This window comes from Delphinus delphis, chromosome 9 (assembly GCF_949987515.2).
Source record: "Delphinus delphis chromosome 9, mDelDel1.2, whole genome shotgun sequence".
Classification (NCBI taxonomy): Eukaryota; Metazoa; Chordata; class Mammalia; order Artiodactyla; family Delphinidae; genus Delphinus; species Delphinus delphis.
Window position 1 is genome coordinate 47,736,424 of NC_082691.1, and position 18,985 is coordinate 47,755,408.

General features: G+C 36.2%; 1 long non-coding RNA gene across 1 annotated transcript in view; it reads right to left on the reverse strand.

The window, feature by feature from the left end:
- The window catches only part of LOC132430645 (uncharacterized), a 219,211-nt gene extending 200,258 nt beyond the window's left edge, over positions 1-18,953 (reverse strand). Inside the window, exons 1-2 of the long non-coding RNA XR_009520541.1 lie at positions 18,890-18,953; positions 13,730-13,808 (exon numbers count right to left, since the gene is read on the reverse strand). This is a non-coding gene — a long non-coding RNA (uncharacterized lncRNA). The remainder of the gene's footprint in view (positions 1-13,729; positions 13,809-18,889) is intronic.
- Between the last annotated feature and the right edge of the window lie 32 nt (positions 18,954-18,985).

Here is an 18,985-nt window from a genome sequence, read left to right on the forward strand (position 1 = left end):
TAAAGAAAAAAGAATGAGAAGAATAGAGGACAGTTTCAGAGACCTCTGGGACAACATTAAACGCACCAACATTGGAATTACAGGGGTCCCAGAAGAAGAAGAGAAAAAGAAAGGGACTGAGAAAATATTTGAAGAGATTATAGTTGAAAACTTCCCTAACATGGGAAAGGTAATAGTGAATCAATTCCAGGAAGCGCAGAGAATCCCATACAGGATAAATGCAAGGAGAAACACGGCAAGACACATATTAATCAAACTATCGAAAATTGAATACAAAGAAAAAATATGAAAAGCAGCAAGGGAAAAGCAACAAATAACATACAAGGGAATCTACAGAAGGTTAACAGCTGACCTTTCAGCAGAAACTCTGCAAGCCAGAAGGGAATAGCAGGACATATTTAAAGTGATGAAAGGGAAAAACCTACAACCAAGATTACTCTACCCTACAAGGATCTCATTCAGATTCAACGGAGAATTAAAAATTCTACAGACAAGCAAAAGCTAAGAGAATTCAGCACCACGAAACCAGCTTTACAACAACTGCTAAAGGAACTTCTCTAGGCAGGAAACACAAAAGAAGGAAAAGACCTTCAATAACAAAGCTAAAACAATTAAGAAAATGGTAATGGGAACATACATATCGATAATTACCTTAAATGTAAATGGATTAAATGCTCCAACCAAAAGACACAGACTAGCTGAATGGATACAAAAACAAGACCTGTATATATGCTGTCTACAAGAGACCCACTTCAGACCTAGGGACACATACAGACTGGAAGTGAGGGGATGGAAAAAGATATTCCATGGAAATCTAAATCAACGAAAGTTGGAGCAGCAATTCTCATATCAGACAAAATAGACTTTAAAATAAAGACTATTCCAAGAGACAAAGAAGGATACTACATAAAGATCAAGGGATCAATCCAGGAAGAAGATATAACAATTGTAAATATTTATGCACCCAGCATAGGAGCACCTCAATACATAAGGCAAAAGCTAACAGCCATAAAAGGGGAAATCAACAGTAACACAATGATAGCAGGGCACTTTAACAACCCACGTTCACCAATGGACAGATCATTCAAAATGAAAATAAATAAGGAAACACAAGATTTAAATGAAACATTAAACAACATGGACTTAATTGATATTTCTAGGACATTCCATCCCAAAACAACAGAATACACTTCCTTCTCAAGTTCTCATGGAACGTTCTCCAGGATAGATCATATCTTGGGTCACAAATCAAGCCTTGGTAAATTTAAGAAAATTAAAATCATATCAAGTACCTTTTCCAACCACAATGCTATGAGATTAGATATCAATTACAGGAAAAAAACTGTAAAAAATAAAAATACATGGAGGCTAAACAATACACTAATAAATAACGAAGAGATCATTGAAGAAATCAAAGAGAAAATCAAAAAATACCTAGAAACAAATGACGATGAAAACATGATGACCCAAAACCTATGGGATGCAGCAAAACCAGTTCTAAGAGGGAAGTTTATAGCAATACAATCCTACCTCAAGAAACAAGATTCATCTCAAATAAACAATGTAACCTTACACCTAAAGGAACTAGAGAAAGAAGAACAAACAAAACCCAAAGTTAGCAGAACGAAAGAAACCATAAACGTCAGATCAGAAATGAATGAAAAAGTAATGAAGAAAATGACAGCAAAGATCAATAAAACTAAAAGCTGGTTCTTTGAGAAGACAGACAAAACTGATAATCCTTTAGCAAGACTCATCAAGAAAAAAAGGGAGAAGACTCAAATCAAAAGGATTAGAAATGAAAAAGGAGAAGTAACAACTGACACTGCAGAAATACAAAAGATCATGAGAGATTACTACAAGCAACTCTATGCCAATAAAATGGACAACCTGGAAGAAATGCACAAATTCGTAGAAATGCACAACATTCCAAGAGTGAACCAGAAAGAAATAGAAAATATAAACAGACAAATAACAACCACTGAAACTGGGATTAAAAATCTTCCAACAAACAAAAGCCCAGGACCAGATGGCTTCACAGGTGAATTCTATCAAACATTTAGAGAAGAGCTAACACCTATCCTTCTCAAAGTCTTCTAAAATACAGCAGAGGGAGGAACACTCCCAAACTCATTCTACGAGGCCACCATCACCCTGATACCAAAACCAGACAAAGATGTCACGAAGAAAGAAAACTATAGACCAATATCACTGATGAACAGAGATGCAAAAATCCTCAACAAAATACTAGCAAACAGAATCCAACAGCACATTAAAAGGATCATACACCATGATCAGGTGGGGTTTAACCCAGGAATGCAAGGATTCTTCAATAGATGCAAATCAATCAGTGTGATAAACCATATTAACAAACTGAAGGAGAAAAACCATATGATCATACCAACAGATGCAGAGAAAGCTTTCAACAAAATTCAAAAAATTCATTTTTGATAAACACCCTCCAGAAAGTAGGCATAGAGGGAACTTCCCTCAACATAATAAAGGCCATATATGACAAATTCACAGCCAACATCATTCTCAATGGGGAAAAACTGAAACCATTTCCACTAAGATCAGAAACAAGACAGGGTTGTCCACTCTCACCACTATTATTCAACATAGTTTTGGAAGTTCTAGCCACAGCAATCAGAGATGAAAAAGAAATAAAGGGAATCAAAATTGAAAAGAAGAAGTAAACTGCCACTGTTTGCAGATGACATGATACTATACCTACAGCATCCCAAAGATGCTATCAGAAAACTACCGGAGCTAATCAATGAATTTGGTAAAGTAGCAGGATACAAAATTAATGCACAGAAATCTCTTCCATTCCTATTCACTAATGATGAAAAATCTGTAAGAGAAATTAATGAAAAACTCCCATTTACCACTGCAACAAAAAGAATAAAATAACTAGGAATAAACCTACCTAAGGATACAAAACACCTGTATGCAGAAAACTGTAAGATACTGATGAAAGAAATTAAAGATGATACAAACAGATGGAGAGATATACCATGTTCTTGGATTGGAAGAATCAACACTGTTAAAATGACTATACTACCCAAAGCTGTCTACAGATTCAATGCAATCCCTATCAAACTACCATGGCATTTTTCACAGGTCTAGAACAAAAAATTTCAATTTGTATGGAAATACAAAAGACCCCGAATAGCCAAAGCAGTCTTGAGAAAGAAAAATGGAGCTGGACGAATCATGCTTCTGGGCTTCAGATTATACTACAAAGCTACAGTAATCAAGACAGTATGGTACTGGTACAAAAACAGAAAGATAGATCAATGGAATAGGACAGAAAGTCCAGAGATAAACCCATGCACATATGGTCACCTTAGTTGTGATAAAGGAGGCAAGAATATACAATAGAGAAGAGACAGCCTCTTCAATAAGTGGCACTGGGGAAACTGGACAGCTACAGGTAAAGGAATGAAATTAGAACACTCCCTAACACCACGCACAAAAATAAACTCAAAATGGATTAAAGACCTAAATGGAAGGCCAGACACTATAAAACTCTTAGAGGAAAACATAGGCAGAACAGTCTATGACATAAATCACAGCAAGATCCTTTTTGACCCACCTTCTAGAGAAATGGCAATAAAAACAAATATAAATATATGGGATGTAATGAAACTTCAAAGCTTTTGTACAGCAAAGGAAACCATACACAAGACGAAAAGAGAACCCTCAGAATGGGAGAAAATATTTGCAAACGAAGCAACTGACAGAGGATTAATCTCCAAAAGTTACAAGCAGCTCATACACCTCAACATCAAAAAACCAAACAACCCAATCCAAAAATGGGCAGAAGACTTAAATAGACATTTTTCCAAAGATATACAGATTACCAACAAACACATGAAAGGATGCTCAACATCACTAATCATTAGAGAAATGCAAATCAAACTACAATGAGGTATCACCTCACTCCGGTCAGAATGGCCATCATCAAAGAATCTAAAAACAATAAATGCTGGAGAGGGTGTGGAGAAAAGGGAACCCTCTTGCACTGTTGGTGGGAATGTAACCTGATACAGCCACTATGGAGAACAGCATAGAGGTTCCTAAAAAAACTAAAAATAGAACTAGCATAGGACCCAGCAATCCCACTGCTGGGTATATACCCTGAGAAAACCATAATTCAAAAAGAGTCATGTAACACAATGTTCAGTGCAGCTCTATTTACAATAGCCAGGACATGGAAGCATCCTAAGTGTCCATCAACAGATGAATGCATAAAGAAGATGTGGCACATATATACAATGGAATATTACTCAGCCATAAAAAGAAACAAAATTGAGTTATTTGTAGTGAGGTGGATGGACCTAGAGACTGTCATACAGAGTGAAGTAAGTCAGAAAGAGAAAAACAAATACCATATGCTAACACATGTATATGGAATCTAAAAAAAAAAAAAATGTTTCTGAAGAACCTAGGTACAGGACAGGAATAAAGATGCAGATGTAGAGAATGGACTTGAGGACACGGGGAGGAGAAAGGTAAGCTGGGACAAAGTGAGAGAGTGGCATGGACATATATACACCACAAAATTTAAAATAGATAGCTAGAGGAAAGCAGATGCATAGCGCAAGGAGATCAGCTCAGTGCTTTGTGTCCACCTACAGGGTTGGGAGAGGGAGGGTGGGAGGGTGATGCAAGAGGGAGGAGATATGGGAATATATGTATATGTATAGCTGATTCACTTTGTTATAAAGCAGAAACTAACACAACATTGTAAAGCAATTATACTCCAATGAAGTTTTTAAAAATAAATAAAACTAAAAAATAAAAGTTCTCTTTGTATATCAAAAAAAAAAAGGAATACATGCACCCCAATGTTCATTGCAGCGCTGTTTACCATAGACAAGACATGGAAGCAACCTAAATGTCCATTGACAAATGAATGGATAAAGAAGATGTGGTATATATATCCAATGGAATAGTACTCAGCCATTAAAAAGAATGAAATAATGCAATTTGTGGCAACATGGATGGACTTGGAGATTATCATGCTAAGTGAAGCAAGTCAGACAGAGAAAGATAAATATCACATGGTATTTCTTATATGCAGAATCTATTTAAAAATGATACAAATGAACTTATTTACAAAGAGAAACAGACTCACAGACTTAGAGAAGCAATTTATGGTTACCAGGGAGGAAGGGTGGGTGGGGGGGATAGACTGGGAGTTTTGATTGACATGTACACACTGCTATATTTAAAATAGATAACCAACAAGGACCTACTGTATAGCACAGGGAACTCTGCTCAATATTCTGTAATAACCTAAATGGAAAAAGAATTTAAAAAGAATAGATACATGTATATGTATAACTGAATCACTTTGCTGTACACTTGAAACTAACACAGCATTGTTAATCAACTATGCTCCACAATAAAATTTTTAAACAAGACCTTACTAACCAATAAATGTCTAATCTGAATAGCTAAAAAAAGGGAAAAAAAGACAACTCAATTTAAAATTGGGCAAAGGATTTGAATAGACATTTATCCAAGGAAGATATTCAAATGGCTCATAAGCAGTTGAAAAATGAACAATATTATTAGTCATTAGGGAAATGCAAATCAAAAGCACAATGAGATACTACATCAAAACCATTAGAATGGCTATAATCAAAATGACAGAAGATGACAAGTGCTGCCAAGATTGTGAAGAAACTGGAACCCTCAAACATTGCTGATGGGAATGTAAAATGGTACCATGCTTTGGAAACAGTCTGATAGCTCCTCAAAAAGTTAAACATAGAGCTACTATATGAGTCAGCAATTCCACTCCTACCGAATCCACTCCTAGTTACATCCTAAGAGAAATGGAAACAAATCCACATAAATTTATAATACCCAAAAAGTAAAAAACCCAAATGGGCATCAACCAATGAATGGATAAACACAACGTATTGTGCCCACACAATTTTATATTTTTTGACCATAAAACAGTAAGAAATACTGATACATGCTATAACATGGATGAACCTTGAAAACATTATACTAAGGGAAAGAAGTCACACCAAAGACCATATATTATATGACTCCACTTGTATGAAATGTCTAAATTAGGCAAATCCATAGAGAAAGTAGATTAGTGGTTGCCAGGGCCTGGTGGAAGGGGAAATGGAGAGTGAATGCTAATGGGTATTGGGTTTCTTTTTGGAGTGATGTAAATGTTCTGGAATTAGATAGTGATGATAGTTGCAAAACTGTGACTATACTAAAAACCTGTGAGTTGTACACTTTAAAATGGTAAATTTTATGGTATGTGAGGTAGGTATATGAAATCTCCACATTTATGGTAAAGAAACTATGGTTCAAAAAGGCTGAGAACTTTAAGACTGATTAAACCCGTAGGTCTCAAAATGTGGTTTGCAAATCACCAGCATCAACATCACCTGGAAATTTGTTAGAGACACACATTCTTAGGTTACACCCCAGATCAAAGGAGCAGACCTCTGGAGGTCAGGCTCAGGATTTTGTTTTAACAAGCCCTGAAGGTGATTCTGATAAACACTCAGGTTTGAAAGCCACTGGGTTAGTTACAACTTTAAAGCCTCATTGCTCTTCCACTCACTAGACTTGTAGTCTTTGGCAAGTTTCTTGACCTTTCTGTGCCTCAAATTATTCATCTGGAGAAATGATTCCTTACAAGGTTATTATAAGGATTAAATATTTAAATACAAGTAATGTGCTTGGAAGACAGCTTGCCACTTAATGAGTTGAGTATTCAATAAGAATCAGCTATTATTCTATCAATCAAATGCAGATCCCCTCATCTGGTGGAATTAAGCCACATATATGTTTAAATTTTCTAGCAGCCACATAAAAAAGTAAAAAGAAACAAAATTAACTAATAATAATATAATTTATTTAACACAGTGTATTAAAAATATTAGCATTTCAACATGCAATCAATATAAGAACTTTAAGATAGTTTACATTCTCTTTTCCAAACTGAGTCATCAAAATCCAGTGTACTTTATACTTAGAGCACATCTCAATTCGGACTAGTCACATTTCAACTGCTCAATAGTCACCTGTGGCTGGCGGCTATGATATTAGAGAACACAGCTCTTACTCAAATGCTGTGCTCTTTTCCCTCTCTAAAGTTCCTGTGCCTTCAGCACGTAGTAATCTCTGCCTAAGGATTTTCAAAGAGTGGAGGGCCAAATGAAGAGAAGTCAAGAAGCATCCTTTCCTGACCATGTCCCATCTTAACAGGTGATGCTGGGTTGCAGATAGGCCTCCAACCCACGTTCTCAACTACATACTGTTATACAAGAATGATCTGGTAAACTGCCTGAGGAGAATTTTAATGGAGTAACAGATCCCAGGCTTTCGTGTATTGTTCGCTCTGGTATCCACAGGGTCTAGAAAACTTGCCTGGCACAGAGCAGGCACTCAACACATTTTTTTCCAGTTAATGAATGAATATTAACAGTGCTTTTCTAACTTAACCTCTAATTTTATTACCATTTTTTCAAATATCTGAAAACATCTAATAATTCCTTTAATATTGCCTTTATTTCTTATAAGCAGATCCATTTTTGTCTTCCAAACTGATTTTTAAGCTCCTCCTTATCTTTATTTATCAAGCCCCTAGTAAAGATCAAGTTTCATAGAGCATGAGCCCATAATAGAATTGCTATTAGGGGTTTATTTTCTGTGACAGAATACATATTTCATATATGTACAAACATCATATAAAAGTCACAGATAAAATTTTGTTTGGATTTTTCTATTGCTGGTCTAAGAATAAATGGAAGCAAATATCTAGAGTTCCAATATTGATGAGCATTCCTCATTCTTAGTAAAACTCTAGGACATATTTATACATTAAGGGCCCACAATGCTGCATAATGCTGACATGATTAAAACTTATAGACTGAAGGAGCATGCAGAAACAGTGCTGATGTGTGGGTGGAGTGGTTTCCCAGGGAGGCTGACACCTGGTATGAATTAGTTTCTTCACTGAGTTCCTAGGATTCTTGAAGCAAGATAGTGTGTGTAGTTTACTCAGAGTAAGAGATGAGGTCCTAATAGCAACCTCCAAGGCCTCCCAGACCTCACTGTAGTAGTCTTCCTTAAGCTTACTCCCCTCCAGCCACACTGGCCTCCTTCCTGCTACTCAGACACACAAAGTTTGCTCCAACCTTCCAGCTGTGCTTTAGGTTCTCTTGGACTAGAACGCTCTTCCCCCAATATCCACTTGGCTACCTCCTTTTACTTCCTTCAAGTCTTGCTCCGACGTGTTTCCTCCCTGAGTTCTACCCGGATTGCACATTAAATACAGTAAGCTTCCTGGATTCCATCCTTGCCCCTCATTTTCCTTACCCTGCTTTTTATCCTCCTTAGCACCTACCACCCTTTAATTTATATCATCCTATGTTGTTTGTCGTTCCTCACACTAGAACGTAAAAGCCACAAGAGCAGAGATCTTGTCTGTTTTGTTCACTGATGTACCCTATCCTAGAGCACTGGCTGGCCTATAGTAGGCACTCATATCCTTGTACGATGAATAAATGAATTAGTTCACTCATAGACCAGGCACTTTTATAGATTTCTTTCCCTTTTCAATTTTTTAAAAATAAATTTATTTATTTTTGGCTGTGTTGGGTCCTCGCTGCTGCGCATGGGCTTTCTCTAGTTGTGGGGAGCAGGGGCTACTCTTCACTGTGTTATGCAGGCTTCATCATTGCAGTGGCTTCTCTTGTTGTGGAGCACGGGCTCTAGGCACGCAGGCTTCAGTAGTTGTGGCTCATGGGCTCTAGAGCGCAGGCTCAGTAGTTGTGGTGCACGGGTTTTGTTACTCCGTGGCATGTGGGATCTTCCCAGCCCAGGGCTCAAACCCAGGTCCCCTGCACTGGCAGGCGGAGTCTTAACCACTGCACCACCAGGGAAGCCCTCCCTTTTCAATTTACTAAATTTTTTCTAGTATTAAGGTCACCTGGGAGGTTTTGCAAGTCTGTCTGAGAAGTTGAACTCTCCCAACCTGTTGGTTGGTCTTGCTCACTGAAGGGTCCTGTCTCTGGAACTTATTCTGCTGGGCAAGTTGCCAAAGCCTAAATTTGTCCACCTTGGGGTATGATGCAAGATTTAGGTTCTTTTTTTTTTGTCTCTTTGGAAGGGTGTGTTTCAATTTTGGCTGACTTCACTGTTTTGTCTGGGGCTTTATTCTTGTGTTGAGTTTTACTTTTTCCTGGGTTAATCAAGCAATTTAGCAACTATTCTTCCCAGAGCTATGGAATAGTAGAAATTAGAGCTGGAAAAGACCTCACAGTTGATCCAGTCCATCCCCCTTGCCATTGAAGTCTTGCTCTACACAATACAGTGTCCACGGCTTTGTTCAATGAGGTTTTAAATGTCCTCAGAGATTCCTTTGGGAGCCCACTCAACTAACCTAATACTCTTAACAATTAACAAAAATTCTCACTGTTTGTCTAAACTTTCCCTTTCATATTTTCATTTTATTTTCCCTATTGGTAGTCCAAGGTAGCAAGCCCTTTCTCTTTGGGGATTTTATACCTTTCAGAGAAGTGTGGACTTACATTTCTGCTCTGTCTGTTCCTAGCCAAACTATACATGTGTTCCTCCCTTAATCTTTCTATATTCTCTGTTTAATTTTATTTTTGCTTATTGAATTCCTTCAAACTCTTCATCTTGATTATTAGTATGTGTACTTTCACTAACCATCCATTGAACCACTGTAACATAATGCTTTTCCTTCTGAAACCTGAAGACAAAGCACTGCCGTCTACCATGTGACATTGCAAATATATCCGATTCACTGTCATAAACAACTAGAGTATTTTTATTCACCAGAATATTGAATAAGTTCTGTGCAATGCTCTTCACTTGAGTTTAAAATTTTGATGATAATTGTGTAATGTTGGATATCTCATTTAAGCCCTTTGCCCTTTTCTTTTTATATCTGCAAAAGGAGAGAATATCCGCTTCAGCCTCCTTTACTGTAATCTTAATGAAAGTAAATATATGGTTATAGGGCTAGAAAGAAATCTTTCAGGGATAAAAACCTTTCATTTCCCAGCTGTTTTTCAAACAGAATCACACAGGTTAAATTGTTTTCAATACTATGAAGTTCAAATGGCATTCTTTTTGTTTGTTTGTTTACAGTAATTTATGCTAGATCAATGCATCTCAAACTAATTGTAGTAAAGCGAAAATTTTTTAAATCACCAAATGCCATGGACTGAGTTTTATAAAATACAAAATCACAGGGTTGGGTGAAGTAGTAATGTCAACTGCTCTAAGATTTTCAAATTTACACTCATTTTCTGTATTTATCTTGTCTCAGATGGGCACTGGTCCATGGACCTCATTTTGAGTAGCCTTGATGGACAATCATATTCCTTACCTTCAGATTCAGATACTTTTCAAGATAAATATTCTCTTCTGATGATTAACTTTTCAGCTTGTTTTCTGCTCCCCTTCAAAGTCAACTTTTAAAAAATATTGATAGAAGAGCCAATCAATTAATCATTTCCCCAAAACATCTAGTTATATGTTTCCCATTTATTTGTCTTCACTCTTTCAACATGTAGTAATCCTTAATTTATTTCATAAAATTAAATCTGAATGAAAAATACTTTTAAGAAAGAAAACAACAACTTCTTGGAGTTTATACCAAGTCAGTGAGTTATATGATGGTTTCCTGGTCACACATGCTGGTAGCTTCACTTCTGGAACTCTCACTAGTCTCTAGCAATCCTGACCAAGGCCACACTGATAGCAAGCAGAAATCCACCAATCCAGGAAAGATTAAAAAACACTCTCACTGGGGCTTCCCTGGTGGCACAGTGGGTGAGAGTCTGCCTGCCGATGCAGAGGACACGGGTTCGTGCCCCGGTCCGGGAAGATCCCACATGCCGCGGAGCGGCTGGGCCCATGAGCCATGGCCGCTGAGCCTGCGCGTCCGGAGCCTGTGCTCCACAACGGGAGAGGCCACAACAGTGAGAGGCCCGCGTACCGCAAAAAAAAACCAAAAAACAAAAAAACACTCTCACTTATTTCACCCTGTCTGGCATTCTGCCATCAACTTGTACTTTTGGATTCAAGACACAGATTATATGTCAACAATAACCAGAGTAGCTATTACATAAGCTGGTTATGGGATGCCATGTGCTTTCAACTGGTATCTTTTACAGTTTGGGTATAACAAAAATTTAGTTTTAGCACTCTCTTCTGAAATAAGCTTCTCTTATTTTTAGTGGCTTTTAATTACTTTGAGAGGGATTTAAATAAAAATATACTGAACTATCATTTCTCCAGGGAATTAAAAAAATAAAGTTTATGGGAAAACATGAAATGTGGGGAAATATTAAACACAGTAAACTGCACAAATGTAATACATAAGTTAGACATCGAGCTTTTTATGATCTAAGAATCTATTCCAAGAAAAAGAAAAATTGAAATTCGAAGACTTATGAGCTTGTTTCAAAAAATAGTAAAAATAAGTTCCAGCTGGTGTAAGAGCATAGTAAAGGTACAACACAGTACGAGGGTAGATAATAGCAGAGGATGGGTGAGGCATTGGTAATGGGAAACTTTAAACATAGAACATTTTACACTGCTTTTTAAAGGGATTTTTTCAAAGATAAGGAAAAAATATATACACACACATAATACACAGAAATAACAGAGAAAATGTATTACAACAATATATCAGATGAAGTTTTCTTTACACAATTTTCCAAGAGCAAGCATAAGGCTAATATGGATTAATCACTAATGAATTTAATAACGTGAACAGATTATTAGCTCCTAAAGCTAGTTATTTTGTTTTCAAATGTTTCAATGTGCCAGATGTTTCATAAAAACAGTTTTTATTATTTAAAATGATTTATGAAGCTAAATGCCCAACTTTTATTTCTGTGTTAAAATTTAAGAGTTAAAAAACATTTAACAGGTAAACAGAATTTGCAGTTCAGTTAGCAGTCACTGAATGTGAAAAGAGTTCTTAAAATGCTCCTCTTTAGAGCCATTCTCGTTCCCATAGAAACCAATGTGAGATCCAGGAAAACAAGGTAAGTTCTAAAATAATCACCATTATAAATACCCATTATATAAATGTAAATACAGGCAATTGAAATGATTTAGATGATTTTGAAATTGCATATCATTTCCCAAACCATAATAATTCCTTCAGAGTGGTTCTTGTCTGTCACATAAATACAGCATTTACTAAATTTTAAAAATTCTTATGATTTACTTGTGAGACCATAATTGCCTTCTCAAACAAGTCTTGGGCATGCAAATATTGATTTTTGAACATGTATTCTGGTGCAAGATGGGTCTTTTTTTTGGCTGGGCTTTTACTTTATGGTAGATTAAGTACTTATCATTATTAGCATTTGAATTTTACGTAACCATTTCTCTATTCATTATTAATTGCTTTACAATGAGATCTAGAGATTTTAGTTATTTTACAATTACAATTTTTCTCATTTTTATTTGTCCAAGCATTTTGTCATGATAAAAGATCCAAGAAATCTTTTATTGGGATTGTAATTCCTCTCAAAGTCCAGAACCAATCATTGAGTATACAGTACTCATAATATTAATGAAGATGTGAATGTGAGTTGTTATAAATCCCTCTAAGAAGAGCTAAGCCTCCTAATGATTAAGGAGCAAGAACATTTCAGAGGAAAACTTCCAACAATGAGAAGCAAACATTTGAATTTAGTATGGCTGTTGAAGGAGTTCTGGACATGCCACCCCAAAATATGCCGCTTTGTTATATTATTGTGAGCTGAACACATGAAAAATGTCAAGAGCTTTCTCTGAACTTCCCTTTACCTGCCTAAAGACAGATCCTCCAAAAGGAATTCAATTGTCATAAACCCCCTCCCAAGGATTGACTCTTATCACCTGGGAAGACACTAGATGTCAACTCCAAACCCAGATAAACTTTGTCACAAACTATCATCATATCTCCCATCTATTCTTCTAAGAGCCCATTTATCATTCTAAAAGCTCATTTACTCTCCCCTAGGTTGCCTATGTCTCCCACCTTCCCCTATTAAGACAGTATATAAGCTCTCTGATCTCACTGCTGTTTGGGGTGTTCACTTTTTTTTTCTGTGATGCCCCAGTGTGTTACAATAAAAATTAATAAATTTGTTTACCTTTAATGCTATTAATCTGCCTGTTATAAATTTATTTTATAGACCTAGCTATTGAACCTAGGAGAGCAGATGGAAAGTTTTTTCTCTCCTACAATGTTAAAAGAACCACAACAAGTTATGGACTAGTCACACAGTTTTGCTGGCTGGATGAATTTTCAGAAACTCAGATATTTTCCCTTACATTTCATTAAAACCCTCAATTCTTAAAATGTGGTCTCCAGACCAGCAATGTTGATATCACCCGGGAGCTTGTTAAAAAAGCAGAATCTCAGGTCCTAGGCAGGCCAAATGAATAAGAATCTGCATTTCAACAAGCTTAACATAGATTTGAACTTACATTAAAGTCTGGAAACACAGTCAGTCCCAAATATTTGCTCCAGAAAAATTTAGAAGTTTTATTCTGGTGGACTGATGGAAGCTAAAGAAGCTACCACCTAGGATGTAAATTCTAAATGGGGAAAGACCATGTCTGCAAGTAATTTTCCAGGACCCCGCAACTGGTAAGTAGCAGAGCCTGAGTTTGAACTCAGGTAGAGCCAAAGTTTTTTACATACCTTGAAAAGACATCATAGAGACTTGAGGTGTAGGTCGGCCTCCTCAGTTCTTCATGGCCGGCCAATTAGCTGTTCCTTCCTAAAGTCAAAAGGAAAGTGCCTTTGAAATCGGTCCTTCAGATATCAGCCATTTAACAATCCCTCACCTGGACATAGATATAGAAAGGTCAGTCTTATTGATCCATTCTGCCTACTTACTGAATGGTCAACTCCACAGCAAACTTAAGGATTCAGGTATTTGTGATTTAACTTATAGCATGTGGATCCCGAATGGAACTTTTAGGTTTCATTTGCTTGAGACAAATGGAATCACATACTATAAAATCTGCTTCTAACTTGATTTCCTGTGAAGCCAAATGTAATCAACTAATCATAGATATGACCTGATATGTAGGTAAAGGCATAGTTTTAACTACAATGCTTCTCACTAGAGTTGTGGAGCGTTTCCCTCCAGAGAGCTAAGTCAATCCTAAGGTTGTTTTCTTCTTCATTCTATGGCTTTGCCCTCTGCATGTCTATCTACATTTATGTGTTTTTGCCATTTTCCTACATGTGTGTATGTTTATAGTGTTAGAAAGAAATGATTCCAGGCGTTCTTGTGTCAACTGTCTGCCTCTTCTCACGTTGATATGGTTTGTTTCTTATCCTTTAAGAGAGCCCTTAGGATCTAATAGCTCCACCACTTCTTAGCACTGTGATTCTGGCCACATCACAACTTCTCTCTGCCTCAATACCCATAAGTATAAAACGGATTTTTTGGTTCTCACTTAATAGGGCTGTTGTGAGGAAGATTCAATAAGTAAATACACAGAAAGGGCTTGGCACAGTACCTCATACAAAGTAAACACTAAATACATGTTACCTATTATTACTTTATTATTATTATCATTGTTGTTATTATTATCATTATTATTAACTTGTGGAGGGCCTGACTTCCTTGCAAAGTATCACCAAGATACCATCTAAGAAACAAAACCCACGTTTAAAGACTTTTAGGAGGGTTGGTATGCAGGATCTGAGATATTTAAAATGTACTTCAGAGAAATTAAGTGATTTGCCTAAACCCCTGTTTAGTAGGGATTTGGATTGAGTTTGGATTTATATGCTGGTCCATCAAATACATATTCTTATGTGCTTAATTTAACTAAGTAATAATGCTGCTTACACTTTAATAGCTACCATTTTCCAAAGTTTTTCCATGTGCCATGACCATTAAAATGAGAAGTTGTTCATTGTGCCATGTGTCACGATGATTAAAATGAGAAGTTATTTCAGTGGTTCCAGCTTTCTGGATTTAACGAATCAGTAAAATTTTTTAAATTGGGGATTTAACCTAAGGTTGTTTTTTAACAATTTATTGCCCAAAGACATATTAGTACGTATTTTGTTACCCGAATGTTACTGACCAGAGACGTATCAATACGTTTTCAGAGAGTGATATAATTAACATCACCCTGTGAAGTTGTTAGAGCTTAAAATTGATCATGGGTTCATTATACAACTTATGTTGTTATCATTCATATTTTGCTCCGTTAGGTTTTTGTTCCAACCTTGTGTATATTATAAACACAAATTTATTACCGTAAAATTTTCAAAAATGACCATCATAAAATTTTGAGTGAAGAAGAATTTTTCAGTGTATTTTATGCAGATACTTTCTCTGATTGTCCGAGCGACATATATACTAGTGTCTCAGAAGATGACAGTTTTTCAGAATATAGTCCTGATTTAGATGATGTGAATATTCGACCCACAAAAAGACAAAATACCTTAGTGATTGATTTTGATATGGCAAGTGAAAATGAAACTCACAGTGCTGGAGAATGCTCCTTTGCTTCTACAGAAGAGTGGATTGAAGACAACATTTCATGAAAATTAGAAGATCTTACAGGTGTGTCAGGTGTAACTACTGAATGTAATAACTCGCAAAGTGTTAGTGAAATAACAGAATTAATTTTTGGTAATGACTTTTTCGAGTTGGTCGCTTCTCAAACAAACTTGTGTCACCAACAGAATAAGAAAATCATATAAAAAGTATGATAAGACTTTAAAATGGACTGATGTAACCAATAGTGACATGAAGAAGTTTCTTGGATTAATAATTTTGATGGGACAAATAAGAAAGTCACACTGGAAAGAATATTGGTCAACTGATCCCTTACTTTAAACACTTATCTTTCCAAAGATTATGATGAGGCGAAGGTTCAAATAAATAATGACATTGCTTCACTTTACCGATAACTCAGAAACTCCACTTCCTACAGACAGAATTTCAAATTGTTAAACCTCTTCTGGATTATTTTCTACCAAAGTTTCAATCGATCTATATACCCAAACAAGAGCTATCACTTGAGGAGGCAATGATAAAGTGGAGAAGACGACTCAGATTCAAAACCTATAATCCTGGAAAACTTGAAAAATATGGAATTTTGGTCAGGATGGTTAGCGAAACTGCAAATATATATGCAACCTTGAGATTTACATGGGTGAAGGAAAGAAACTGCAAGAAACAGTATTATCAGTCCTACAACCTAATCTTGGTTCATGGCACCATATTAACCAGACAATCTTTACAACAGTGTGTCCACATCTGAAATATTGTTGAAAAATAAAACCAGAGTTTGTGGGACTATAAGAGAGAATTGTGGTCTACCAAACCAATTAAAGGAGAAATCTAAAAATCTACAGAGGGGAGAAATGACATTCTTACGGAAGGGAGAAGTGATTCTTCTCATAAGGAAAGACAAGAGGCTAGTCCGCATGGTGACAACTATTCATGATGCCTCCATAGCATCTACAGGAAAGGAAGACAGGAGGACTGGCCATCAGATAACTAAGCCCACTTGCATATTAGAGTAAAATAAATTTATGAAAGGAGTTAATCGATCCAATCAATATCTGGCAAACTTCAATATCCTCTGGAAAACTCGAAAATGGTATAAGAAAGTGGTTTTCTATTTGAGTAATTGCAGTTTATTCAATGCATTTAAAATTTAGTGTAGCCTTAGTGCACAGAATAAAATGACTTACAAGCAATTTTTGTTAGCAATAAGCTAGAGAATGGGTAACTGACCATTCTGGTGAATGTAGTGGTACTCCCGCACCTGGTCCTTCTTGTGGCATTTCTAAGAGTCCCCTGAAAAGATCCACCTTGTCGACTATCAAATAAAATAAAAGAACATATTCTAGAGGAAATAACACCCACAGGACTAAAAAAAAAAAAAAAAAAAAAGCCACCAGAAAGTGTAGAGTCTGCTCTTCCAGGGGAAAGCGCAGTGAAACACAGTATATTTGTAATAGATGTTCTGTTCCCCTGCACAGAGGTGCCTGCTATACTGCCTATGGCACTCTAACAAAATATTAGAATGCTTTAGTAAGACATGTTTAAGTTTCAAATAAATACATTAAGTGCAAAAAAAGTTGTTGATATTTACTCAAACATGGGTGTTTCAATATTCACTTACATAACAAATTGCTGGCCACAGGCATTAGTCTCTACAAAAATCCCCGGGTCAATAATATGTTAAAATTATTCCTTTAATTGAATATATTCAGTTTTAGGGGAAAATCATTATACTGCCACTGATTTTGTTCTTTTGCTAAGAGTTAATACAAATGTCATCACATATCAGATTATATAATAGGCCCAGAAACTAGAATTTGAAATTCTTGACGTCTTGGTCAAAAATTTTATAGTACTTCAAAAATTGAGATATACGTACTTCATGTAACATAAAATTAACCATTCTGAAGTGTACACTTCAGTGGTTTTTAGTATATTCACTATGTTTTGCAACCATCATCACTATCCAGTTCCAGAGGGTTTTTATCACTCCACAAAGAAACCTTCCACCTACTAGCAGTTAGCAAATCACCCCTTATCCATCTCCTAGTAGTCATTAATGTTTCTGTTTCTTCAGATATGTCCTTGGGAAAATCTTTTATCTCTGCACAAAATGGCTGTCTCAGATCTGTGATTTGTTTTTTATTTTTTGCTGCCTAATCAAACTGCCCAAAACTTTACCTTGCTGTGTGGGTTGTCAGCGGCATATGTAATATGTACAATAGAGGGCATAATAGAGAGTATGAAACTCTAAGAGATCTCATTGTCTACATTTACTTCCAGTTTTAGATCTTCCTCATCTTTTCTTTCATTAATTTGGTATTTACTTATATAACATGCCAAATTACACATACTTTGAACTTAATTTGAAGACAGCTAATGTTTTCAGTAATCAGTACAAGTCAAAATAGTATTATAAGAACCATCTTATTTTTTAAAATTTACATCTAATTATATGTTCCCAAATTCTGGCCCAAATTTGTGCTCTTATTTAGTTGCTCCATTCTCTGTATGCCCATACACTCTGTTCATTTCTCAGATAATTTTATTTTAAAATAGAGATTCAAATGTGTTACTATGTTTCATTGTGATTTATCTGTTTACATGTCTCTGAGTGGAATATGAACTCCTTGAAGGAAGGCCTTTGTCTCCATATGTTTGATTTTCAGCACAGTGCCTAGTACATGATATAAGTTAATGTTGTTGAATGAAGGAATGGGATTTAAATATACAAACGTATGTATCAAAATTTACAATAATACCCAATTATGTATCTATATATTACACACTATTCCTCTATTATACTACATATACATATACCGTGTCAAGTTTTATGTAGTTCACAACTATATTCAAAATGAATTATTTTGAACACCATAAAATGTTACATATATCAAGTTTTACACAGTATTATAATAACCTCTAAACTAGTTATTACACACACACACACACACACACACACACACACACACACACGCAGCACAGTGTTTAACAGGTTATTTACCACAGCTTAACCGCGGGACAGAAGAACACTGAACAATGGAAAAGCTTGGAGATTAAAGTCAGGCAAACAAATCTGCTTTTGGGTTGTCTAGCAGTACCTCAGTGACGTAGGCTATTTCTTTCTGAGTGATGTGGAGACATTTAATACCATGTTTAGGGAACTGGTTTAAGGGTGGAGTTAATCTAATTTAAGGGCCTGGCACTTGGCAGGCTTTTAACGAACTTTAGCCGGTACTTCATCCCTCAGCCTAAAGCAAGTAAAGGAGGGGTTTTTTTCCACACGTTATGAGTCTTTTCCAGTCACGAAAACCTACCCTGTTCTCAGTTTGTCAAGTCAGAGGGTCCGCGTAAGACGGTAAACGCACAAAATAATCCACCTTGCTAACTCTGAAGGGCTGCTAAACCCGCAG